This window comes from Acinonyx jubatus, chromosome A1 (assembly GCF_027475565.1).
Source record: "Acinonyx jubatus isolate Ajub_Pintada_27869175 chromosome A1, VMU_Ajub_asm_v1.0, whole genome shotgun sequence".
Classification (NCBI taxonomy): domain Eukaryota; kingdom Metazoa; phylum Chordata; class Mammalia; order Carnivora; family Felidae; genus Acinonyx; species Acinonyx jubatus.
The window spans coordinates 103,345,484-103,367,810 of NC_069380.1; the positions used below are offsets into that span (position 1 = coordinate 103,345,484).

Here is a 22,327-nt window from a genome sequence, read left to right on the forward strand (position 1 = left end):
GTGGAATTTGTCCATTTCTTCCAGGTTGTCCAGTTTGTTGGCATATAATTTTTCATAGTATTCCCTGATAATTGCTTGTATTTCTGAGGGATTGGTTGTAATAATTCCATTTTCATTCATGATTTTACCTATTTAGGTCATCTCCCTTTTCTTTTTGAGAAGCCTGGCTAGAGGTTTATCAATTTTGTTTATTTTTTCAAAAAGCAACTCTTGGTTTCATTGATCTGCTCTACAGTTTTTTTAGATTCTGTATTGTTTATTTCTGCTCTGATCTTTATTATTTCTCTTCTTCTGCTGGGTGTGGGGTTTCTTTGCTGTTCTGCTTCTATTTCCTTTAGGTGTGCTATTAGATTTTGTATTTGGGATTTTTCTTGTTTCCTGAGATAAGCTTGGATTGCAATGTATTTTCCTCTCAGGACTGCCTTTGCTGCATCCCAAAACATTTGGATTGTTGTATTTTCATCTTCATTTGTTTCCATATATTTTTAAATTTCTTCTCTAATTGCCTGGCTGACCCATTCATTCTTTAGTAGGGAAGAATAAATATTGTTAAAATGTCAATACTACCCAAAGCTATCTATACATTCAATGCAATCCCATTCAAAATTGCACCAGCATTCTTCTCAAAGCTAGAACAAGCAATCCTAAAATTTGTATGGAACCACAAAAGACCCCGAAGAGCCAAAGTAATTTTGAAGAAGACCACCAAAGCGGGAGGCATCACAATCCCACACTTTAGTCTCTACTACAAAGTTGTAATCATCAAGACAGCATAGTATTGGCACAAAAACAGACACATAGACCAATGGAATAGAATAGAAACCCCAGAATTAGGCCCATAAAAGTATGGCCAACTATCTTTGACAAAGCAGGAAAGAATATCCAATGGAAAACAGTCTCTTTAACAAATGGTGCTGGGAGAACTGGACAGCAACATGCAGAAGAATGAAACTAGACCACTTTCTTACACCATTCACAAAAATAAACTCAAAATGGATGAAGGACCTGAATGTGAGACACGAAACCATCAAAACCCTAGCGGAGAAAGCAGGAAAAAACCTCTCTGACCTCAGCCACAGAAATTTCTTACTTGACACATCCCCAAAGGCAATTAAAAGCAAAGGAATTAGGGGCGCCTGGGTGGCGCAGTCGGTTAAGTGTCCGACTTCAGCCAGGTCACGATCTCGCGGTCCGTGAGTTTGATCTCCGCGTCAGGCTCTGGGCTGATGGCTCGGAGCCTGGAGCCTGTTTCCGATTCTGTGTCTCCCTCTCTCTCTGCCCCTCCCCCATTCATGCTCTGTCTCTCTCTGTCCCAAAAATAAAAAAATAAAAAAACGTTGAAAAAAATAAAAGCAAAGGAATTAAAAGCAAAAATGAACTATTGGGACCTCATGAAGATAAAAAGCTTCTGCATTGCAAAGGAAACAATCAACAAAACTAAAAGGCAACCAATGGAATGGGAAAAGATATTTGCAAATGACATAGCAGACAAAGGGCTTGTGTCCAAAATCTGTAAAGAACTCACCAAATTCCATACCCGAAAAACAATCCAGTGAAGAAATGGGCAGAAAACATGAATAGACACTTCTCTAAAGAAGACATCCGGATGGCCAACAGGCACATGAAAAGATGCTTAACGTCCCTCCTCATCAGGGAAATACAAATCAAAACCACACTCAGATATTACCTCACGCCAGTCAGAGTGGCCAAAATTAACAAATCAGGAGACTAGAGATGCTGGTGAGGATGTGGAGAAATGGGAACCCTCTTGCACTGTTGGTGGGAATGCAAACTGGTGCAGGTGCCCTTGTACCCCAATGTTGATAACAGCACTTTCAACAATAGCCAAATTATGGAAAGAGCCTAAATGTCCATCAGCTGATGAATGGATAAAGAAATTGTGGTTTATATACACAATGGAATACTACGTGGCAATGAGAAAGAATGAAATATGGCCTTTTGTAGCAACGTGGATGGAAATGGAGAGTGTGATGCTAAGTGAAATAAGCCATACAGAGAAAGACAGATACCATATGTTTTCACTCCTATGTGGATCCTGAGAAACTTAACAGACGACCATGGGGGAGGGGAAGGGAAAAAAAAAAAGGTTAGGGAGGGAGTCAAAACATAACAGACTCTTAAAAACTGAGAATAAACTGAGGGTTGATGGGGGGTGGGAGGGAGGGGAGGGTGGGTGAGGGGTATTGAGGAGGGCACTTGTTGGGATGAGCACTGGGTGTTGTATGGAAATCAATCTGACAATAAATTTCATATTTAAATAAATAAATTTAATTAATTAAAAAAAAAAACCTGATCATGTGTTTCTTGGCCATAGTGTTTTGTCTTTCTGATTTGTTTACTCATGTTCCCCCAATCTTTGATTTTGTTTTTGCCTTTCTCTTAGTGAATTCTCTATATATCTTCAAATATTAACTCTTTGTTATTTGTATTTAAATTAAAAAAAAAAAATCCCGGGATGCCTGGTGGCTCAGTCAGTTAAGAGTTCAACTCTTGATTTTGGCTCAGGTCATGATCTTACTGTTGTGAGATCGAGCCCTGCGTCAGGCTCCACATTGGGCATGGAGCCTACTTAAGATTCTCTCTCTCTCCCTCTCCTTCTTCCTCTTCCCTGCTTGTGCAGGCTCTCTTTCTTAAAAAAAAAAAATCCTATCATTTGTCTTCTAGTTTTGTTTATAGTCTGTTTGACAAAAATTTTTAGATATTCTTCTCTGTGATATCCTTTATTATTCCTCTACTGAGAAAAATCTTCATTCCAAGAGCAGATTAAAATTTATCCTAGATTTTTTCTTTAAGTAGACTACACGTCCAGCATAGAGCCCAACAACAGGCTTGTGCTCATGACCCTGAGATCAAGACCTGAGCTGAGATCAAGAGTCAGATGCTCAACAGACTTAGCCACTCAAGTGCCCCTCATTGTAGATTTTCGGTGACTTTTATAATTTCATGAATTCTTCAATACATTTAAATTTTATTTTGGTGTATGGTGTGATGTCAAAAGCCAGCTTTCATTTTCTCCGAATCGTTTATCAACTGGTTCAATCTTATTTATTGGTAACTTCTTCATGTGTATGCCACTGTTCTCAACAGTAAATCCCTATTCATCGTAGAATCTCTCCCTAGGCAATGCTTCATTAATCTATATTTGGAAAACATCACATTTCAAAGTTATGATAGCTTTATAATTCATTTCAGTAACTGTTAGACAAAGATCTCTTGTCTCCCACATTTTGTTGATCATTTTTTTTAATTTTTTTAATTTTTTTTCCAATATATGAAATCTATTGTCAAATTGGTTTCCATACAACACCCAGTGCTCATCCCAAAAGGTGCCCTCCTCAATATCCATCACCCACCCTCCCTCCCTCCCACCCCCCCATCTTGTTGATCATTTCGATTTATTCTTCCTGGGTTATTGTTGTTTTCTTGTTTTCTCTTTGTTTTTTGTTTTTTTCTTAACCTTGAATCACCATTTTAAAGTTGAGATTTTCTTAAAAATGTGTTTCACCTGAAGAATAACATAGAAAAGAACTACATTTTGAAAATATTTAGTCTTCCTATCTAGCTACATAGCCTTTATTAGAGTTTGCTTTTATTTCTCTCAGCAAATAGTTCAGTTTTCCAAGTACTCATTTATTATTATTGAATATTTTACATCTTAGTAAATGGGATCTTTTCCATTATATTTTACACACACTTATTGCTCATTGACAGAAAAGCTATTGATTTTGGTTTATTTTGTAGATAGGGTTTTTTTTTTAATTAAATTTTTATTCATTATATTTTGATTGATTCTCTTGTTTTTAGGTAAACAGAAACATCACCTATAAATGATGATCTTTTTCCTACTTTCCACAGATTTCTGTTTCCTGGATGGGCTGTGGCTCCCAGCAGAATACTGAGTGATCACTTTGTGAAGGGAGTCTTGGTCCTGATCCTCATGAGGTATTAGTTTATTGTCCTTACCAGTTTACTAGTTATTGTGCTCTGAGCTGTTATTCTGGTCTCAATGTTCTTGATCATATTAAGATACATGTTAGTTTCAGAAACGGTCTTGTGTACTTATCCTGAATTTTCAGCTTTTTTTTTTTAAAGTTCAATTTTTTTTAAATTTCTAAAAGCCCGTTGCTTTTGTATTCTGTATTTTTTTTCATTTTTCGTGATCAAATTCTTCATATTCCATTTATTCTATGTCCCTAGTCTCTTCTGATTTACTCTATTTATTACTACTTTTAAAATAATTTATCTTTGAATCCAAAAAGTGTCTCATGACTGGATGGTACAGACAAGGAGAGGAAAGATCAAGGGTACCAAATAATCTTCGGGTAAAACATCAAATGTGACAGATTTTTTAAAAATTCCACTTGTTCACCTGAAAAGAAATTGATTGATGACTGGCACACAGAGGAGAAAAGCTGGTAACTACCACTTTGGCTGACTTGTATGTGCAAGATACAATTAAATTAAAGAGAAATGATCACAAAAGCCCACCACACACACACACACACACACACACACACACACACACACACAATAATGGAGTTATTTCAAAAAGACAGAGGATCAAAGTGTAAGAGCTCCACTGACTACAGGTGGAAAATAAAAAAAAGTAGTATTGCACTATGAGCCCAAGTACGAAATCGGAGTCCATACTTCTACAAATAAGTGACTGAATAAATAAATCAAGGGAGGGGGAGGGAGAAGAGACCAATCTCCTGTGCAGAAGAAATCTGAATAAGTTATGTACATGCTCAGACTCAAGGAGGTGGAACATAACTCCCCGTTCCTCAAGTGTCGCTGGGCATGGTGACTTCGTTCCAGAGGATGCTGTATGGAAGAGAGGGAAGAAGAGCAACTTCACAGTGGAGAAACCTGGTAGACACCATCACCTCAGTCAGGTGATCATGGTCAACATCAAGCCGGAAAAGTCATGTTGATAACATGTGCCCTTCGTGTGTGATGACACTGGCCCTTGACTTGCATTGTCTTCCTCTCCCAAACTCAGAACCCTAGATGCATCCTCACGGAGGGACATTCTACAAAATACTGACTTGTGGTTGTCAAAGTCACGGCATACGTGTGAGGAACTGTCACAACCAAGAGGAGCCTAAGGAGACATGACAACTGACTGTCGGAACACAAAAAGCATATTACGTAAAATTCCATAAAAACTAAGGAAATGTGAATGAAGCATAATCTTGAGTTACTAAGAATGTATCAATATTGGTTCATTAGTTGTAACAAAGATACTATATTAATTTAAGGTGTTAGTGATAGAGGAAACTGGGTGGGAGGTATATGAGAACTTTTTTTTTTTTTTACTATCTGCAGTTTTTCTGTAAATACAAAACTGTTCTAAAAAATAAAGTTTATTTACTTATTAAAATTTTTTTAACATTTATTTATTATTGAGAGACAGAGCTTGAACAGGGGAGGGGGCAGAGAGAGAGGGAGACACAGAATCAGAAGCAGGCTCCAGGCTCTGAGCCGTCAGCACAGAGCCCGACCCTGTGCTCGAACTCACAAACTGCAAGATCGTGACCTGAGCCGAAGTCGGCCGCTTAACTGACTGAGCCACCCAGGGGCCCCAATAAAGTTGATTTAAGAAATAATCACACCTTAATTCCTTGGTGTTCTTAAAGCTGCGATTACCACACACCATGGTGGAACCCAACTGTAACTCATGAATGGCTAGCCCTGGTTGGCATTCCAACCAGCATTGCATCTGGGACTGATTACCAATGTACCTTTGTCTCCTAGGTGATTGCTTGGTTATAGTTCCATAGAGGGTACTCAGTTAAATTTTAAATGCTCCTCTGAGAAAACAGCAAGAACAAATGGACATAACTTGCAGTCAGAAGGGGTTGAGTTAGAGTTCTGGTGTGCTGTGAAGTCAAGCTATGTGATGTTCCTAGCTAGGTATCTTTTAAAGGGTGAGTTGACCATAGGTCAGTTTGGGTAGCCTGGCTTCAGCACGTCTTCGAGTAAATCAGGCAAGAAAATGAACTGTCGGGTGCCTGGGTGGTTCTCTTGGTTAAGCATCTGACTCTTGATTTTGGCTCAGGTCATGATCTCACAGTGGGATCATGTGGCATCCAGACTCGCGTCGGGCTCTGCCCTGATAGCGTGGAGCCTGCTTGGGATTCTCTCTCTCTCTCTCTCTCTCTCTCTCTCTGTCTGCCCCTCCCCCACTTGTGTACACATGCTCACACACTCACTCTCTCCCTTAAAATAAATAAACAGAAAAAATGAATTGGTACAGTTTCCAGGAGGCCCTAAGAGTTTTTGTATCTTAAGCCAAAAATTGCCATAAACTAAAAATTGGTCTAAGTGGTTCCAATCACATAGAAATTGTTCTTCAAATTGTCTCCAGTCTCTGCCATTCTCTCCATCAACACATGATTTATTAATTTTGTTTCAGAGACTTGAGTTCAGGCTGCATAAATCATGAATAAAGATTAGTTTAACAGTCACAATGCCCCCTGGGACAATGTTTCAAGTGAAGAAAACTCAAAATTGTCGCAGAGTGAAAATAATATGACAGTTGTATCAATATTTGCAAACTGAAGCGATATTCAGTACCCTTAAAGAGGCGGGGAATAAATTCTATTCCTTCTCATTTTATGCAAACTCCAGAACTTTCCTTTTTAATTTTTTATCAATATTTTCCCCTTTGAGAATGTTTTGACAACAAGTCTCAGTTCACCCTGATCTGCCTCCAGCTGTTAAGCAAATCAGACACTGACCTCTTGCTACTGCCTTGATGACTTAAATACTTTAGAGAAACAATGTATTACCTGGCTCCCAAGCCATTCACAGTAATGACAGTTTGCCATCTTTATGCATTAAAAAACGAGAGAACTGTCTGTTAGTGTGGCAAATACCATGGTTTTAATATTCACAAGTGTATCACCTTGTTTCCACTGGCTTATTCTACTTGGCTTTTTAACCTTCATGAAACTCTAGTTGTTCATGTACTTAGATATGTAACTGTGATTCAGAAAAAATGACCAGGTAATAAATACTCCGGTTAGAAGCTAAATACTCACTGGAATGAGTTAAAAGTGGCTAGTGTTAAGGAGAAATGAGTCATTATTCAGGCAACTTAATTTTCTCTGACTTATATTATTCTCAGGTAGCCGATGGTGTGGTGAGGACCGACAATAAGATCACAGGGTAGAGGCTATCCTAGCTATGACTTAGAAGATCACACGACAGTAAGATCACATAGCTATTCTAGCGATGACTTCATACAGTTAATGGAATCTCTTGCTTTAAACATTTATTCCAAATGTCTGAATCCTGGGTGTGCTAGATGAAGAAAAGAGAGGAATAGAGTACGTACAAGGGAGCAAACCACAGTCTGTTAGACGAACTTCTCTCTCCACTTCCCGAATGATAGATATTTTGATGGAGAGCTTTCAACACGCTCTCTTGGTCAGCAATGAGGGGCATTGATTTATATACAGGCAGGGTTTGCACAGAGGGCTGTCAAAATAAAACTGTAGCGAATCATTAGAAGGCTGAATTCAATATGTTAAATCCCTAATCAGAGAGGCCGAAACCCAGACTCCGACATCTGTCTCGGGGAAGGGACCACCACGAGGCTGATGAAAGAGGGTTCGTGGAAAGGTCAGGAAAAAAATGCCAACAGTTACACTTAATATTATAAAAGAGTGTAGTACTGTTTGTGGTAAGCAATACAATTTGTTCCCTTTTTGTCCTATGTTGTCCCCTATTCATTTGAATAACTATGTTATCAAATCAATTTCATTAGCTAGTATGGGGGAATGAACAAAACCTGATTAAAATTCAAATTATAATCCCATCATGATGTAGTCTGCCCTGGTATTCTCCGAATCTAATAAGAAATTATGCCTCATCAAACATACATAATTTGGCTTGAAGTGGTATTAGTGGGAGGCCAAATTTATAGTCACAATAAAGTTGTCCGTGCTGGATATTTTCATTTCATAGCGCAAGATGCATTGGGTAACCTAGGTCCCCAGGCAATCATCTCATCATTCGGCCTCACTCTGGGTGGAGCTTGTTTATATCCTATAATTACACCATTAACAGCCACTGCTAAATATAAACACAAGGATGGATATGAATGATTGCTTCACAACTGCGGTGGAGTCACCACACAATTACATTGACAGGCTCACTAGTGACAGCCCTGGAACTACCACGGTTACTCCTCCGCAGTGTAAACAAACAGCCATCTGAACACTTAACAGGAATATGCATTGTGTTTCTTTGTCCAATGAAACAGAGGTGCCAGCATCACATGAAGAAGTGAGGACGGGTCTATGCCGTGAGCCTAGTAGTTCTGCTACACATGTTAAGAGCCCAGGGGTGGAAGGGGTGCCTGGGTGACTCAGACGGTTAAGTGAGCAACTCTTGGTTTTGGCTCAAGTCATGACCTCACCACCGTGAGATGGAGCCCCATGTCGGGCTCAGTATGGAGCACAGGGACTGCTTGGGATTCTCTCTCTCTGCCCCTCCCCTGCTCATTCTCTCTTCCTCTGTCTTTCAAAATGGATAAACTTAAAAAAAAAAAAGGACCCAGGGGTGGAGGTTCTGGACACACCGCCAAAATCTTAAGAATTCATGTCACAGGAGCCTCGCCATATGCATCTGCTGGTTGGTTCTGAAATCCATTTAACTGGCTGTGTCCCTGGGGGTTAGTCATTTCACGTCCACGGACCTTAACTTCTTCATGTGGCAAAGGAGAGTATCAGGGCCATGTGTTTATGTACATATAAGATAACTCCATGCTTTCAGTAACAGCAACAAGAAAACTAAATATGAACTTGTGATTCTGTAATTTATTTACTGAATCCATTTTGTTGTTATTTTTTTTTTTAATAACAAAAGATTTCCTTTCTGTCCATGTGACTGTGGGCAGGTTTGTTGTTCTCTGAGCTTTAATTTTCTTATATATAAATTAAGATAATCACAGCACCTATCATGGTTTATAGACTATTGTGAGAATTACCCAGAAAATGTATGTAACATTTAGTCCAGTGCGTGGCACAGAGTAGGGACCTGATAGACAGGTTTTCATCTTTTTTCTAGCCCTTTTTGTTTTGATTATAAACAAGTGAGCAAAGATTGAATAGATTCATGATTGTCTACTTACAAGGGAAAGTATCTTTATGACCTGTTAGAAATTTTTGTATGAATTCGTTGTCTAGAGAAGCAACATCTGAATTTGGGAAATACTTCAACAGAAATAAGTGATCCTAAAACAATGTATTTGTCCTTTAAAAAATAAACTAGGGTAATACATCGCCCTTGGTATTTTTGTCGCATGAAGCAAGACAGTATCAGGTGCAATACCCCTAAAAACCAAAATAGAAGATTTGACCAATCTTAGGTAACTTGTCAAAGTTACCGGGTAGGAAAAAAAAAAAAACCCTTAGGATGTTACTGCTAATTATTGGGGGGCGGGGAAGGGAAATGCTGCCTTAAAAAGAAAATTAAAAAGCAAACCAAGTACCTGCATTTTCTGCTTGAGTAAATGGCATAAAAGATGTTTGCTACAGAGATTTATTTATTAGTTTGAACTAACAGAAGATCAGTTTGATCTAAGACACTGAAAATTTTTAGAACTGGAAGCTGACAGAAATTTAAGCTTAGTTTTTAAATTGGTGAATCTTTTCAAGAAACAAAAAATCTAGGGAGTTTTTTCAGCAGCTGAAGAAAAGCAAGCGGAGAATCAATTCTTCCATCGTCTTCCGTTAGGAAAGCCAAAGGAAAATGGGCTAGGATGTCAAAATGTCAAGGATACTCATTTTAAACTCCTGAAGTTCGTCAAACTAATTCACCAATATTTTCTGGCATTCTCTCTCCTGTGTGTAACAGAAAACTGGCCTAAGGGGTGGCATCAGAGGGCTAAAGCGCCTCTCTAAAGAGCACTCCTACCTTGGGGCTTATTTTCAATATTTAATACAACATTGGACTGTCTCACACCTTCACCCATTCTGGCTGAGGGCGCTCGCTCCCTCAGTGAACTAGCTGCTTGGGCCAAGTGTCACAGATGTCAGCTGGTCCTTCAGTTGATACCTTAGAGGGTATCTGACAGAAGGATCTGGAACTATGGTTCGCATGACTTCACCCAGATTCTGCCAGACCGTAACCTCTGCCCTCCTCCCCACTTCCCCGCTGCTGTGTCTCTCCCGTCCTTCGCCTGAGGTGGAACTAACACCATAGGGTGAAGGGCGCAACACAGAAAATGACAAGATCTGCCCCAGTGCAGTGTTCCGGTCAGCAGATTTACCAATTTAAAAACATAATGCTGGTTAATCCGAGTTTCCCTGGTCGCTCTCCTTCCTACACATACCTAAACACATTCCATTTCCTAATTAACTTACTAACTGGTATGGTTTATTCCCCTCCTGACAGACTGCAATTTCTCCAGAGTTAGGAGCTAGGGCAGATGCAATACTGGCTATTGCATAAAGGCTAAGTGCAGGTGCAAAAAGAAACATTTACCAAATGGTTTCTAAATTGAGAGCCCGAATCTGGAGGGTTTCTCTCTTCCTGACGGTCCACGTCTTTGGAGAATTAAGCTTAAAGAATGATTTTCTGGAATTTTAAGACGTGCATCTAGTGAGCTTTCTCCTATGGTCCTGTTATGGTTGTTGGAGGCTGGGGTCCAGAGAGCCGGTGCCTCTTAATCCCTCAGCCCACCTTTTGGGATGAGCACTGGGTGTTGTATGGAAACCAGTTTGACAATAAATTTCATATATTTAAAAAAAAAAAAAATCCCTCAGCCCATGGGTCTGGTACGTCTCCTGAGCATGTAGGATGTTGAGTTCTGAAAGGAAGCGGGAGGTTTCAGTGCCAGATCAGTAGAAACAGCTGAGGCAGAGGGCAGCATGGTGAGTCCAGGCTTCTGAGCAGGTGAGCCAGACTGGCACGAGGTGAGAGAAGGGTCACATCCTCCCCCACCCCCCACCTCCCGCAGCCAGCCCCAGCAGGAGCAGAGGATGGGGAGGGAATGACCTTGTGGAGGATGGGGCTTATTGGCCGCTAATGGAACGGGGATCTCCCTGACTTCCAAGGAGAGAGAGGCAGCAGGCTTCCTAGACAAAGCAAGGAGAGGGGATTTATCTTCCAGAACTCGAGCTGCATTTCCTATGATGACTTTTTCCTTCACTCACATTGGAACGTGTCTTTTTTAAAGCTTCCATTTCTTAAGCAATAAATATGAACTAGGAGCATTGCCAAGGGCTTTACCTACATGAGATCATTGTCCCCAGAACAATTATATGAGATAAGGATATTTATAACGCCCATCTCCCAGATTGCAGATGAGGGATCCAGAGCTCTCTGTGTGTTAAAGAACAGGCCCATGGAAAGAATTCACCATGTTCACACTGGTCTGACTACCTCTTTAGCTAGGGCTCTTTAACATTAAACTGTACTGCTCCTCTTTTGTGAACTGAGGCACTGACTTCACAGAAAGTCGATTTTGGAAAGGATAAACAACAAAAACTGCCAAGATGTTACACAGTCAAGGATTCATTCACAGCCATTGCCCACTCATTAGAAAGGAACATACATAAATGCTGTTTGGGAAGCCATTTTTAGCTATCACTGGCCAGGAAAAATGTTTTGTGCTTGAGACTTTATTTTTATTTATTTTTATTTTATTATTATTTTTTAATGTTTGTTTATTTTTGAGAGTGAGACAGAAACAGAGTGCAAGCAAGGGAGGGACAGCAAGAAAGGGAGACACAGAATTGAAAGTAGGTTCCAGGCTCTGAGCCGTCAGCACGGAGCCTGACGTGGGGCTCAAACCCATGAACCGTGAGATCATGACCAGAGCTGAAGTCGGACGCTTAACCAACAGAGCCACCCAGGTGCCCTGAAACTTTAGTTTTATTAATGGCATACTAATGATATAGAATGCTGATAATGATATATATAATTAATTTATAGTGTATCATTATTAACGCTGGTTGAAGCCTAAACAGGGTTTGGAACTGTATAGAGAAATGTTACAGAAATACAAGGTGAAACTCCTACAATAGCAGACAAAATAATGAATCAATGAGACATGAAAGTCACCTAGAGAGAGGATTTTATCTCTACTAGTTTGTAAGTCCTGGTAGAGGCTTTCACGGTCACTGTCCTGCATTCCTAGTGGGAGTATAAAATGGTGAAACTACTTGAGAGGAGGTCTGGCAGTTTCTTATTATGTTAAACATATATTTAACACATGGCCCAGCCTTGGGTATTTATCCAAGAGAAATGGAAACATACGTCCATGAAAACACTTGGGCCCTTTCATTCCTAACAGCCCCCAACAGAAAGCAAGAGGTGAATGGATTAGTAACTTTTGGTATATTCATATAAGGAATACTACTCAGTAATAAGATGGAATGAACTACTAATCCCATGCAGCAACATACATGTATGTCATAGCTGTGTTGAAAGAAGCTGGACCCAAGGACATACAGAGTATGAGCCTGTTTGTCTGAAATTCTAGAGGCAAAATTAATCAATAGTGCCAGAAATCACATCACTGGTTGCTTGGGGCAAGGTGGGCACATGGTCGGGCGACTGACCGCAAAGGGGCACATGATTCGAGGGAGGTGGAAATGTTCTGTGTATCGATGGAATGGTAGTTACATGGGTGTGCGTACACATTTGTCAAAGGCATTCAGACCACATGCTCAAAATATTTTTTTGCATATGAATTATACCTCAGTAAAGTAGATTAAAAACAGAAAGGCCTACTGGCTTACAAAGGAGTATGCATTAGAAAACCAAAAATCTCTCCCTCTCTGTCGCTCTCCCCTGAAATGTTTTCTGTGTCCCATGCTCATTTCAGGAAGTTTATATCCTGTTATTTTTCCTTAGTTGCAAGACTGATTCTTGTTTGTGAAAGCCAAGTGGAAAAAAAATTAGAAAACTTTAAAATAAAGCTATTAAGGATTTCTAAACTACCTTAGCTGGATAATCAGATTTCCTCAATTGTTGAGGTTTTACTACTTGGAGCATTCTTAAAATGCTATTTTCTAAAACGAGTATTTACCTCCACATGCCTTAAATAACATTTACTGAACACAGTTTAATCCTCTCTGAATGCCTCCAGGTCATCGCTATGAATATCAAAAGTTGTAACATAGCGATGATGTCGGATTGTTATGGCACATATGACTCTTTGCTTCTGGGCTAAGTGGCCTCAGAATACTTAGGCTTTTTCAGCTGTTATATGTGCATCTTATTCTTGACTGTGTCTTGTTGGGTTGTCAGCAAATATATATATATATATGTCATATATATATATATATATATGTCATATATATATATATACTTTTTTTTTTCTCCTGTTTGTCTCCCTGTAGAAACTGCTTTCCTCTCAGCCTTCTAAGAGAATCGGACTAACAGAACCATATAGAGAGCAGTGGTCCCCAACCACTGATTTTCCAATCGGCAGTTGACTGGTTTCAAGTAAAGTACCTGGAAACCTGTCAAAACCATAGCAGCCCTGGCCCCATCCTCGGTGATTCTAATTCAGTGTATATCACACATTATTTTTGATTATGGAAATATGCTTGGCCCCACTGGCCAAATCCACCTTGCTGCCTGTTTTTTAAAAACTGAAACAGAATTTACGTACCATGAAATACACCCTTTTAGGTCTACCATTGAGTGGTTTTAGTATTTCACAAAGTTGTGTGGCCATCAGACTTCCCCCAGCCCCCGACAACCACGAATCCACTAGTCACATTTCTGTGTCTATGGCTTTGCCTATTCTGGACATTTAACGTAAACGGAATCACACAATATGTGGCTTTTTGTATCTGGCTTCTTTCACTTAATGTTTTCAAGGTTCATCCATGTCACAGCATGTATCAGTATTTCAAACTCCTTTCTAAAGGTAAATAATACCTCATTGTATAAATATACCACATTTTGTTTATCCACTCATTAGTTGATGGACATTTGAGTTGTTTCCACTTTTTGGCTTTAAGGAACAAGGCTGCTGTGAGCATTCATGTACAAGCTTTCATGTCTTCCGTTCTATTGGGTATATACCTAGGAGTGGAATTGCTGGGTCCTACGGTAACTCTGTTTTTAAGTTTTTGAGGGACTGCCAGGCTGTTTTCCCAAGTGGCTGTGCCATTTTATATTCCTACCAGCAACGTGTGAGGGTTCCAGTTTCTCCAAATCCTTGTTGACTCTTGGTATCTTCTATCTTTTTGATTCTAGCTATCTTAGTGTGATGTGCCGTCTCATTGTGTTTTTGACTCCTATTTCCCTAATGATGAATGATGTTGAGCATTTTTGTGTGTGTGTATCGGCCATGTGTACATCTTCTTTGGAGAAATGTCTGTTCAACTATTTGATTTTTAAAATCAGGTTATTTGGGTTTTTTATCGTTGAGTTGTAAGTTGAGTATTTAAAAATACGTTCTAGATACCAGACCCTCTTCAGATGTATGATTTCTAAGTATTTCCTGCTCTTCACTCGCTCTCTTGATAGTGTCCTTTGAAGCACAAAGGTTTTAATTTTTAATTGTCTATTTTTTGCTTGATTGCCTGTACTATAGGTGTCATAGCTAAGAAACTGTTGCCTAACCCAAGATCACGAAGATTTACACTTAAGTTTTCTTCTAAGTGTTTTATAGTTTTAGCTCTTACATTTAGGTTAAAAAAAAAAAAAAAAGCTTCTCATGTGATTCTGAGGCACAACTAGTTTTTAAGACTGAGAAGATTTTGGCAGCCTCCAAGAATTTCTTTAAAAGGAACACGCTCTGGGGCACCTGGGTGGCTCAGTCAGTTGAGTATCCGACTTGATTTCGGCTCAGGTGATGATCTTGCCGTTCATGGGTTTAAGCCCCTATCAGGCTTGAACTGGTGGTGTGGATCCTGCTTGGGATTCTCTCTCTCTGCCTTGTGCTCTCTCTCTCTCTCTCTCTCTCTCTCTCAAAATAAATTAACTTAAAAAAAAAAGGAACAAGCTTTGGTGTGCAGTTTTCATAATATACATGTTGAATGATAAAAGGTCTTTTCGGTCTACTTTCTGGGTTACAGATGGCTAAGGTATTCAGAGAGTTGATTCAGGAAGACTGTGTATTACTGTTTAGGTGTATGGTCACCTCTTAGTACCAAACAAACTAAAACAAGTTTAGGAGGAGCTCCTTACACGTTCCAAGTTTAACATACAGACTGTCATCTTAAGTCAGTTTCAACGTATGGTGCCCCATAGTTCTGATCCAGGTATTGGGAAATGTTGTGGAGAAAAGAAAGCAAAAGTCAGCAGCTGGGACCTAGCTAGCTTTCAAAGGACGATGGCACGATTGCCACATTTCTTCCATCTGCAGAAAGAAAGATAAGCAGGTACAACCACAAACCATCAGTTGCCAGTTGACAGTTTGTCCCAGAGACCCTGAGGCCAGTGGCTCTCAAACTGCAGTGAACGTCACGATCACCAGAAGAGCTTGTAAAAACCCAGATTCCTGCGCCCCACTCCCAGAAATGCTGGGACCCTGATTTTGCCTTTTTGATATGCTAGCAGATTAGGTTAATGATGATGGCCCTAGGATCCCACTTTGAGGATAAACGGGTGGTCCATCCTGCCCTGTTGCTTCCAGAACATTGATCAAGCAAGCATTAAGCCAGAAGACTCATCTGGGGCTCCTCCTTGGTCGTGAACATGCTAAAAGTATATACCAAGGAAGTTATGAAGCCATAAATTATTTTAAAATCTTCATCATTGACAGTCTGATTTCAGGTTCCAAGGGTACGGTTATTTTTCCAAATGCCATTTGGTCACTTGGAAGAGTTTCCGGATTTCGATAAAAATAGCAGGGATCATCTAAATTGCATTGTTTCTCTTACATTTTTTTTTTTTTGATATTTGCTCTTACTCCATGCATGTAGACATCGACAGTGGTTAGGAATGCTATTCAGGAACATCTCCTGTGTTTGTGATAATGGATTTGACCTGTGGCCAAATGGTACTCGTGAGAGATGTGGTTGTGACTTTGACAGATTGAGCCAAAGTTATATTCTGATGAACTGCAAAGGAATTTTATCAGTCCCAGGATGTCGCTCAGCTGAATTTGACAAAGGAGTGACTTTCCAAAATGTCCTGAGCAATTCATGTTTATTCCATCACCTCTATTTCCAGCGTTGTCAAAGGTCAGCTAAAAACTTCATTTTCCTAGTTTCTGCCATTTTCAGGACCACAAGTTTAAACCTGAGAACCAAATGTTAAGCTGTGTTCCTGCCTCTTACAAATCAGCAAGAACAGAGCTCAGCAAGCAGAGGGGAGTTTACAATTTTGCTGATGCCATAGAGACAGAATGAGACCTCAGCTTGTTTGGCTATTCAGTAGAGAAGATAAGTAGAAAATGTCTCTGTGGGTAAATCGCAGAGATTCAGGAACAGAGAGAAATCTGTCAGGCCAGCCGCAAGAATACGTTTTGCATTTAGGTCCTTAAAACAGTACTGGAAGTCAGCTAATTATTTTTTGAGACAAGTGGAACGTTTGCTTTGAGAAGAGCCAAAAGTGCTGTGCCAACCCAGTCAGTCTGCAGCATCCCTGCAGCTGGCTCGGTGGGGCTCTGCTCTACTGTCGTTTGCAAACTCCCAAGCCCTCTGTCTCCCAGACCACCCACAGGAGGGATCTGGTATCCAGCCCTTACCATGCTCCAAGGAGCAAGTACACGTTTTCTTTTAAACAGACTGCAAACCAACCCAAAGAAAAGTTATCTTAGTATCCCTATGTCCACAGGAGGAAATGTGTACGTAGCATTTTAATCCCGGTGAGTGATATTAGTCACTAGGCTTCTTGGGAGTTCGACTCTGTTATCCCTCCCCCACTTTTCTAAATTATAATGTCAATAACTGCATTTGCACAAAAATCGCCCTAACTGGGTAGCTACTTCATTAAATTATCACATGATTCCTATTTTATAGGTACAAAATACTTGATCTCAGTGAACTGGCGACTTTAGAAACTCAGGAGGCAAATTAGAGCAATTACTAATAAATTATACGTGTGGTAACTAACAATTTGTCTATCACCTAGAAATATGAGGAAAAAATGCCAGACTTCTTGTTCCTGCACAGCTCTTTTCATTTTTCCCTTTCCAATACCAAAAGCTTGCATTATCCACACCGGTTCCGCCAAGACTGCTGTTGCTTTCCAGAGTCCAACGTTCATAACACAAAGTTAGGAACACAACGGCGGGATCTGCAGTCTGTTTGGGGTGGAGGGTGTGACTGCTTCAAATTAAAAACAAAAAAATAAAGGGGAAAAAAAAACCCACCCTAAGCCAAGAAGTGAGTTTCACATCAGCTTTCCCCAAGTAAGTTCGCAGAGGAAATAATGGCCAGGAGGCAAGGGCAAAAATTCTCCTCGCTCATGATCACCATTCACCATCGCTACTATGTGGTGTTTCTGGGAGAGGCAGTTTGATGGCATTAGAGGAAGTTCTGTGTTATAAATCATCTGTAGTTCTGGGGGAGGAGGTGCGATTAGGTCAATTAACAAGATGATATCTTTCTCTTCTTTCGTGCTTGTCTCATCCAGCCCTCGGGTGTGCTGTTCCACATGAAAGGCGTTGATGTCATTCATTAATTGTAGGTCAGGTTCCCTATCAGCATCTTCCTCCCACCTGGTACAGTCTTACCATCATCCACTCACATCCCCAGCCGGTTTCATCTTCTTTTTTTCTTTTTAAGTTTATTTCTTTTGAGAGAGAGAGAGAGAGAGTGGGGGAAGAGCAGAGACAGAGGGAGAGAGAGAATCCGCAGCAGTCTCCAAACTGTCAGCATGGAGCCCAACATGTAGCCTGATCTCACGAACCGTGAGATCATGACCTGAGCCCAAACCAAGAGTTGGAATCTCAACCGACTGAGCCACCCAGTCGTCCCTGGTTTCATTTTCTGTGGCTGCTGTAAAAATCCTAAGAGTGGCAAGAGAGGCATTTACAACCGTTTGCTTGAATTTATCCTCACTGGCCTCTTGTACGAATGAGGAGAGAAAAAAAAAAAAGTTTCCTGATCTTGGGGAAAAGAGGTCCAATGTCTAGGACCTAGATGTTGGGACAAGATGTAAAAAAAAAAAATAATAATAATAATGCTGGAAAAAGACCTGTAAATTTAAAAAGTTTTAGCTACCAATCCCAAATACCCTCCAGCAATGGAGAAAATTTGTTTTCTGCATGATTTATACACTGCATTTCCCCCTTATACCCAGCAAAAATTAGATACTTATTTCTCTACATTTCATGATGTCAGTTTTAAAATATATTCTTTTTACACTGAGTATAAGTATTTGTTTATAATCCATAGTTACACATTTTACTTTAAAATTTCATTATTTTTTCCCCCATACTCTTTCTTTAGTTATTTGTGCCACCTGCCTGGGTACAGGTAGATGTCACCATGTCATCATGTCTCCCTGGAGAGTCACATGGGCAAAAAGCTCCCTTGAGATGTTAGGGAGAGTAAAGAGTAATCACACTCATTGTTTTCTACTAGTACAATGAGCAGAGTTTAACAAAAGCAACCTCCTGGGAATTGCAAACACCTTTCTAAATAACCAGGGATGATGTGCTTTCACAACCTGACCTGCATAGTTCTGCAGGCTCCCAGGGGAGGGGGCAGGGGCGTGGGGCGGGGTGGGGGGCGGGTGGTGACTGCCCTGTGCCCACAGACTTGTGTGTTGGGTCACACTAACTGGGGGAGTCAACACATCCTGCAGCAGCCTGTCATTTGTGGGGGCCTGAGCAGGTGCAGCCCTGTGGAATCCCACTCCTCTGGGGCTCGTGCCAGGCGAAGCAAGCGAGAGGCAGCACCGCTTTCACCTGCAGGGGATGCGCGTGCAAAGCTGGCGGCCCGTAGGTCCTGCCCGTCCTGATTCCAGCGGAGACTCAGCCTCTCACCCCCCTCAGACACTCAGCTAGACACTCCCAGGAGCTCGGAAGGCAGCACAGGGAGTTGGGGGGAAACCATCCTTAACTCTCACACCCCGTTTGCCTAAAATGCATCGTGATGACCCCACTCAGTTCAGCAGTGCTAGAAATAAAAATGTTCGAGTGTGGGGCACCTGGGTGGCGCAGTCAGTTAAGCGTCTGACTTGGGCTCAGGTCACGATCTCACAGGTAGAAGGCTGGTGAGCTCCAGTCCCGCGTCCGCCTCTGTGCTGACCCCCCCCCCCCCCCCCGCCCCCCAGCCTTCTTCGGATTCTCTCTCTCTGCCCCTCCCCCACTTGCACTCTCTCTCCCCAAAACAACATTGAAAGCAATGTTTGTGAATTATTGCTTCTGCAACTATAAAGTAGTAAATTCTGTCTATTGGAATATACGTCACACAGTTTTGTAGTTCTTCACTATATAGAACTGCCCAAGGCGATGGCCGGCAACATTATCTAAAAACCTTCATTATAATCTAGGGGCAGAAGAATGCCTCATACTACAAAGCAAACTGTTTTTTAAGGTGGGGGACCCTCCTCCCAAGAGGGTCTGATTGCTGACGACGATGGTCCAGGCCCTTGGCTCCCAGCTTCCTCTGTCAAGGCTATGCCTAGCTGAGGGGAAAAAAGTCTGAAGTCACCACCCAAGGAGGTATAAGCCTCACCAGTCTTTTTGGCTAAAAGAGCATCTTGATTTTCTCCACATTTTGGCTTTGTTGTTCTTTGGATAATCAGAGGGGGAGGGTAACATAAGCAACCTTTTCATAATACTCTTGCTCTTGTATTTTGTTCAAAACTCACCACGGAAATGATTAAGAGCCTTAACTGGGGGGCTTTTCGCATCAAAATCAAAGGTGGCATATTTCAATATTTCGCATATTGATCAAAGGTGACAACTTTCTAGCCATGTTCATGTGATGAGCTCATTTAAAAATAGATTAGGAGGAGTCCTGACCACAATTTCAGATCACCATATGACACATGGAAATGGTAGCTATTTGAACAGTAAGAAAACAGGTGTTTGGTTTTTTTTTCTGTAACCTACACTCGTTTTTATATATTCTGTCACAGTCTGGGCACGACTTTATCCCAATAAGTTCGTTTTTATCAATGATTTAAAAGCCTTAACAAAGGGGAGCCTGGGTGGCTCAGTCCATGAAGCATCTGGCTCTTGATTTTGGCTCAGGTAACGATCTCATGGTTCATGAGACTGAGCCCCGAGTCAGGCTTTGTGCTGACAGTAAGGAGCCTGCTTGGGATTCTCTCTCTTTCCTCTCTCTGCTCCTCCCCGACGCACGCTCTCTCTCTCCCTCAAAATAAGTAAATAAACTTGAAAAAAACTTAGTGACAAGTTAAGTTGCATGTGATACCTGAAGTCATCTGGCTAACCCAGTCCTACTGAAATCTTTCAACGTAGAATACAGCAGTCTCATAGTGAAACCTGACTGCCACACTTTCGTGTTTTCCCACATGTAAGTTCAAGTTATGTTTTCACTGGTATAATATTCTGGTGAAGTTATACGAGAATCTACAGCTTGGGATCATATTTCCTCATCAGCCAGACATCCTGGGATGCTCTCATTGCTAGCCTGGAGGTACACAGAACATGGGGATGGGGAAGGCATTCTCCCAGGTCTAGGCAAAGCAAAGTGTGTTCACAGACCAGTGTGAAGGGCAGGAGGCTTTTAGACAGTGGGTCAGGATCCGTGTGGGTGAAGTTAAAACCCAGAACAGCTGTACTGGCTAAAACTCATGGTTCAAAAGTCAACCTTCACGTGGACGCACTTGAATCAAGGGAATGTAAGGATCATTAAATAAGATCAGTCTTCTCTAAATGGAAAATGTACCTCATTTTCTCCCCATGCCATGTCATGTCCCCAACAGGCATGTCCCTATGTGTCTTTTGGTTCCTTTTACTCCCTGGGGAGTGGCCTGCTGTTCTTACGTCTCTTTCTCTCTCTGGTGAATCCCCAGGGTGATGCTAAAAAAAAAAAAAAAAAAAAAAAAAAAAAAAAAAAAAAAAAATCCTTCAATCAGGGGCCCACGGTCTTTTCTGTTTCTTTCCCTTCAAATAACTTTCTCGTACTTTCTTCTCCTTTGTCATCCAGGGAATGACAAAGGAAAATACTACCCCTCTATATTCATGGGGCTGAGACACAGGTTCTTAACTCTTTTTTTCTTTCTGCTCATTATACATTGCCGATAGGTCCTTTCCTGGTTACGTCTGGGTGTCCACACCTCAGTGCTGGGTAGCTTGTGGGTAAAATTACCCAGAGCTCAGTGGGGCTTGGGGACAAAACCTTATGTGACTCAGTCCATTTTGTTTTGTATTTTGCCAGCCTCTTCCCTTGGAGACCCACTCCCTTCTCGCTAGTTCGCCCTGCTTTCAAGTCCATGCCCGAGTTCCGTTGTCCCTTAGCTCCTCCACTGCTTGTGGTCCAGCTCGACTCCCTTTGCTTTGGGTCAGAGCTTGTGGAGACATCTGACCCTCTGTCGGGAGATTCAGCCCGCTGGTGGTGATTGCTGCTGGCCGTTTACACAGGGCTCCTCACTCCCTCGGGGCATCCCTGTCCCCCAGCCCTGGGCAGCATGGGGAACACACCCATCCACCCCTTTGCCTGCTCACCCAGCAGGTGGTTGGGAGTGTGCCTGTGTGACAGCTTTCCTGACTGCGCTTACCCTCCACTGGTGCAGATTTACTTCTGGTCTCATCCTCTAAGGCAGGTCCCAGAAGCTTTTTTAAGAGAAAGGAAGGTCTGTGTGTTCCAGTGACGATGCCTACCGTAAACACCCTGTTATCTGGCCATATTCAGAGGCAGGGGTTGGTTTATCAACCGTGACCAGGCTGGCACCCCACCCAACATAATCAGCACGTGTGCATGTAACAGCGGGGCTCTGCTTTGGGTGTGAGAAAAATGGGCAGATACCAGGGTGCTGTGGGGTTCACACGAGGTCACACTGCTGAGGACAGTCTCAGTGTGCAATGTTTCTTGGATAAGGCAGGCCAGCCATGGCTGTTTTTAGTTGTGGATTCTATAATCGATCACTTTCCCCTCTTTGCATTGGCTGCTGGAAAGCTTAGTGCCAAACCTGAAGGATGCCTGGTTTGCATGAATTTGAATGGATTTTTTTTTAAATGTTTATTTATTTTTTGACAGAGAGAGAGACAGAGCATGAGCAGGGGAGGGGCAGCAAGAGAGGGAGACATAGACTCCAAAGCAGGCTCCAGGCTCTGAGCTGTCAGCACAGAGCCTGACGCGGGGCTCAAACTCACTAGCTGTGAGATCATGACCTGGGCCAAAGTTGGATGCTCAACCGGCTGAGCCACGCAGGTGCCCCAATTTGAATGGATGTTTATGAG

The 22,327-nt window shown here is 41.5% G+C and overlaps 1 protein-coding gene and 2 long non-coding RNA genes across 12 annotated transcripts in view; 2 read left to right on the forward strand and 1 right to left on the reverse strand.

Moving 5' to 3' along the window:
* LOC106970735 (uncharacterized) overlaps positions 1-6,907 on the forward strand; it is a 110,300-nt gene extending 103,393 nt beyond the window's left edge. For 5 of the 7 annotated variants that reach the window (XR_008297447.1, XR_001429547.3, XR_008297454.1 and 2 more), the window contains one exon: positions 3,877-6,907. This is a non-coding gene — a long non-coding RNA (uncharacterized LOC106970735). The remainder of the gene's footprint in view (positions 1-3,876) is intronic. The other 2 variants (XR_008297446.1, XR_008297448.1) reach the window with 2 other exon arrangements.
* Positions 1-22,327, reverse strand: part of MARCHF3 (membrane associated ring-CH-type finger 3) — a 152,022-nt gene that overhangs the window by 83,746 nt on the left and 45,949 nt on the right. The window lies entirely within an intron of this gene.
* LOC106970737 (uncharacterized) overlaps positions 18,663-22,327 on the forward strand; it is a 33,304-nt gene continuing 29,639 nt past the window's right edge. For all 3 annotated transcript variants that reach the window (XR_008297456.1, XR_008297460.1, XR_008297457.1), the window contains exon 1: positions 18,663-20,561. This is a non-coding gene — a long non-coding RNA (uncharacterized LOC106970737). The remainder of the gene's footprint in view (positions 20,562-22,327) is intronic.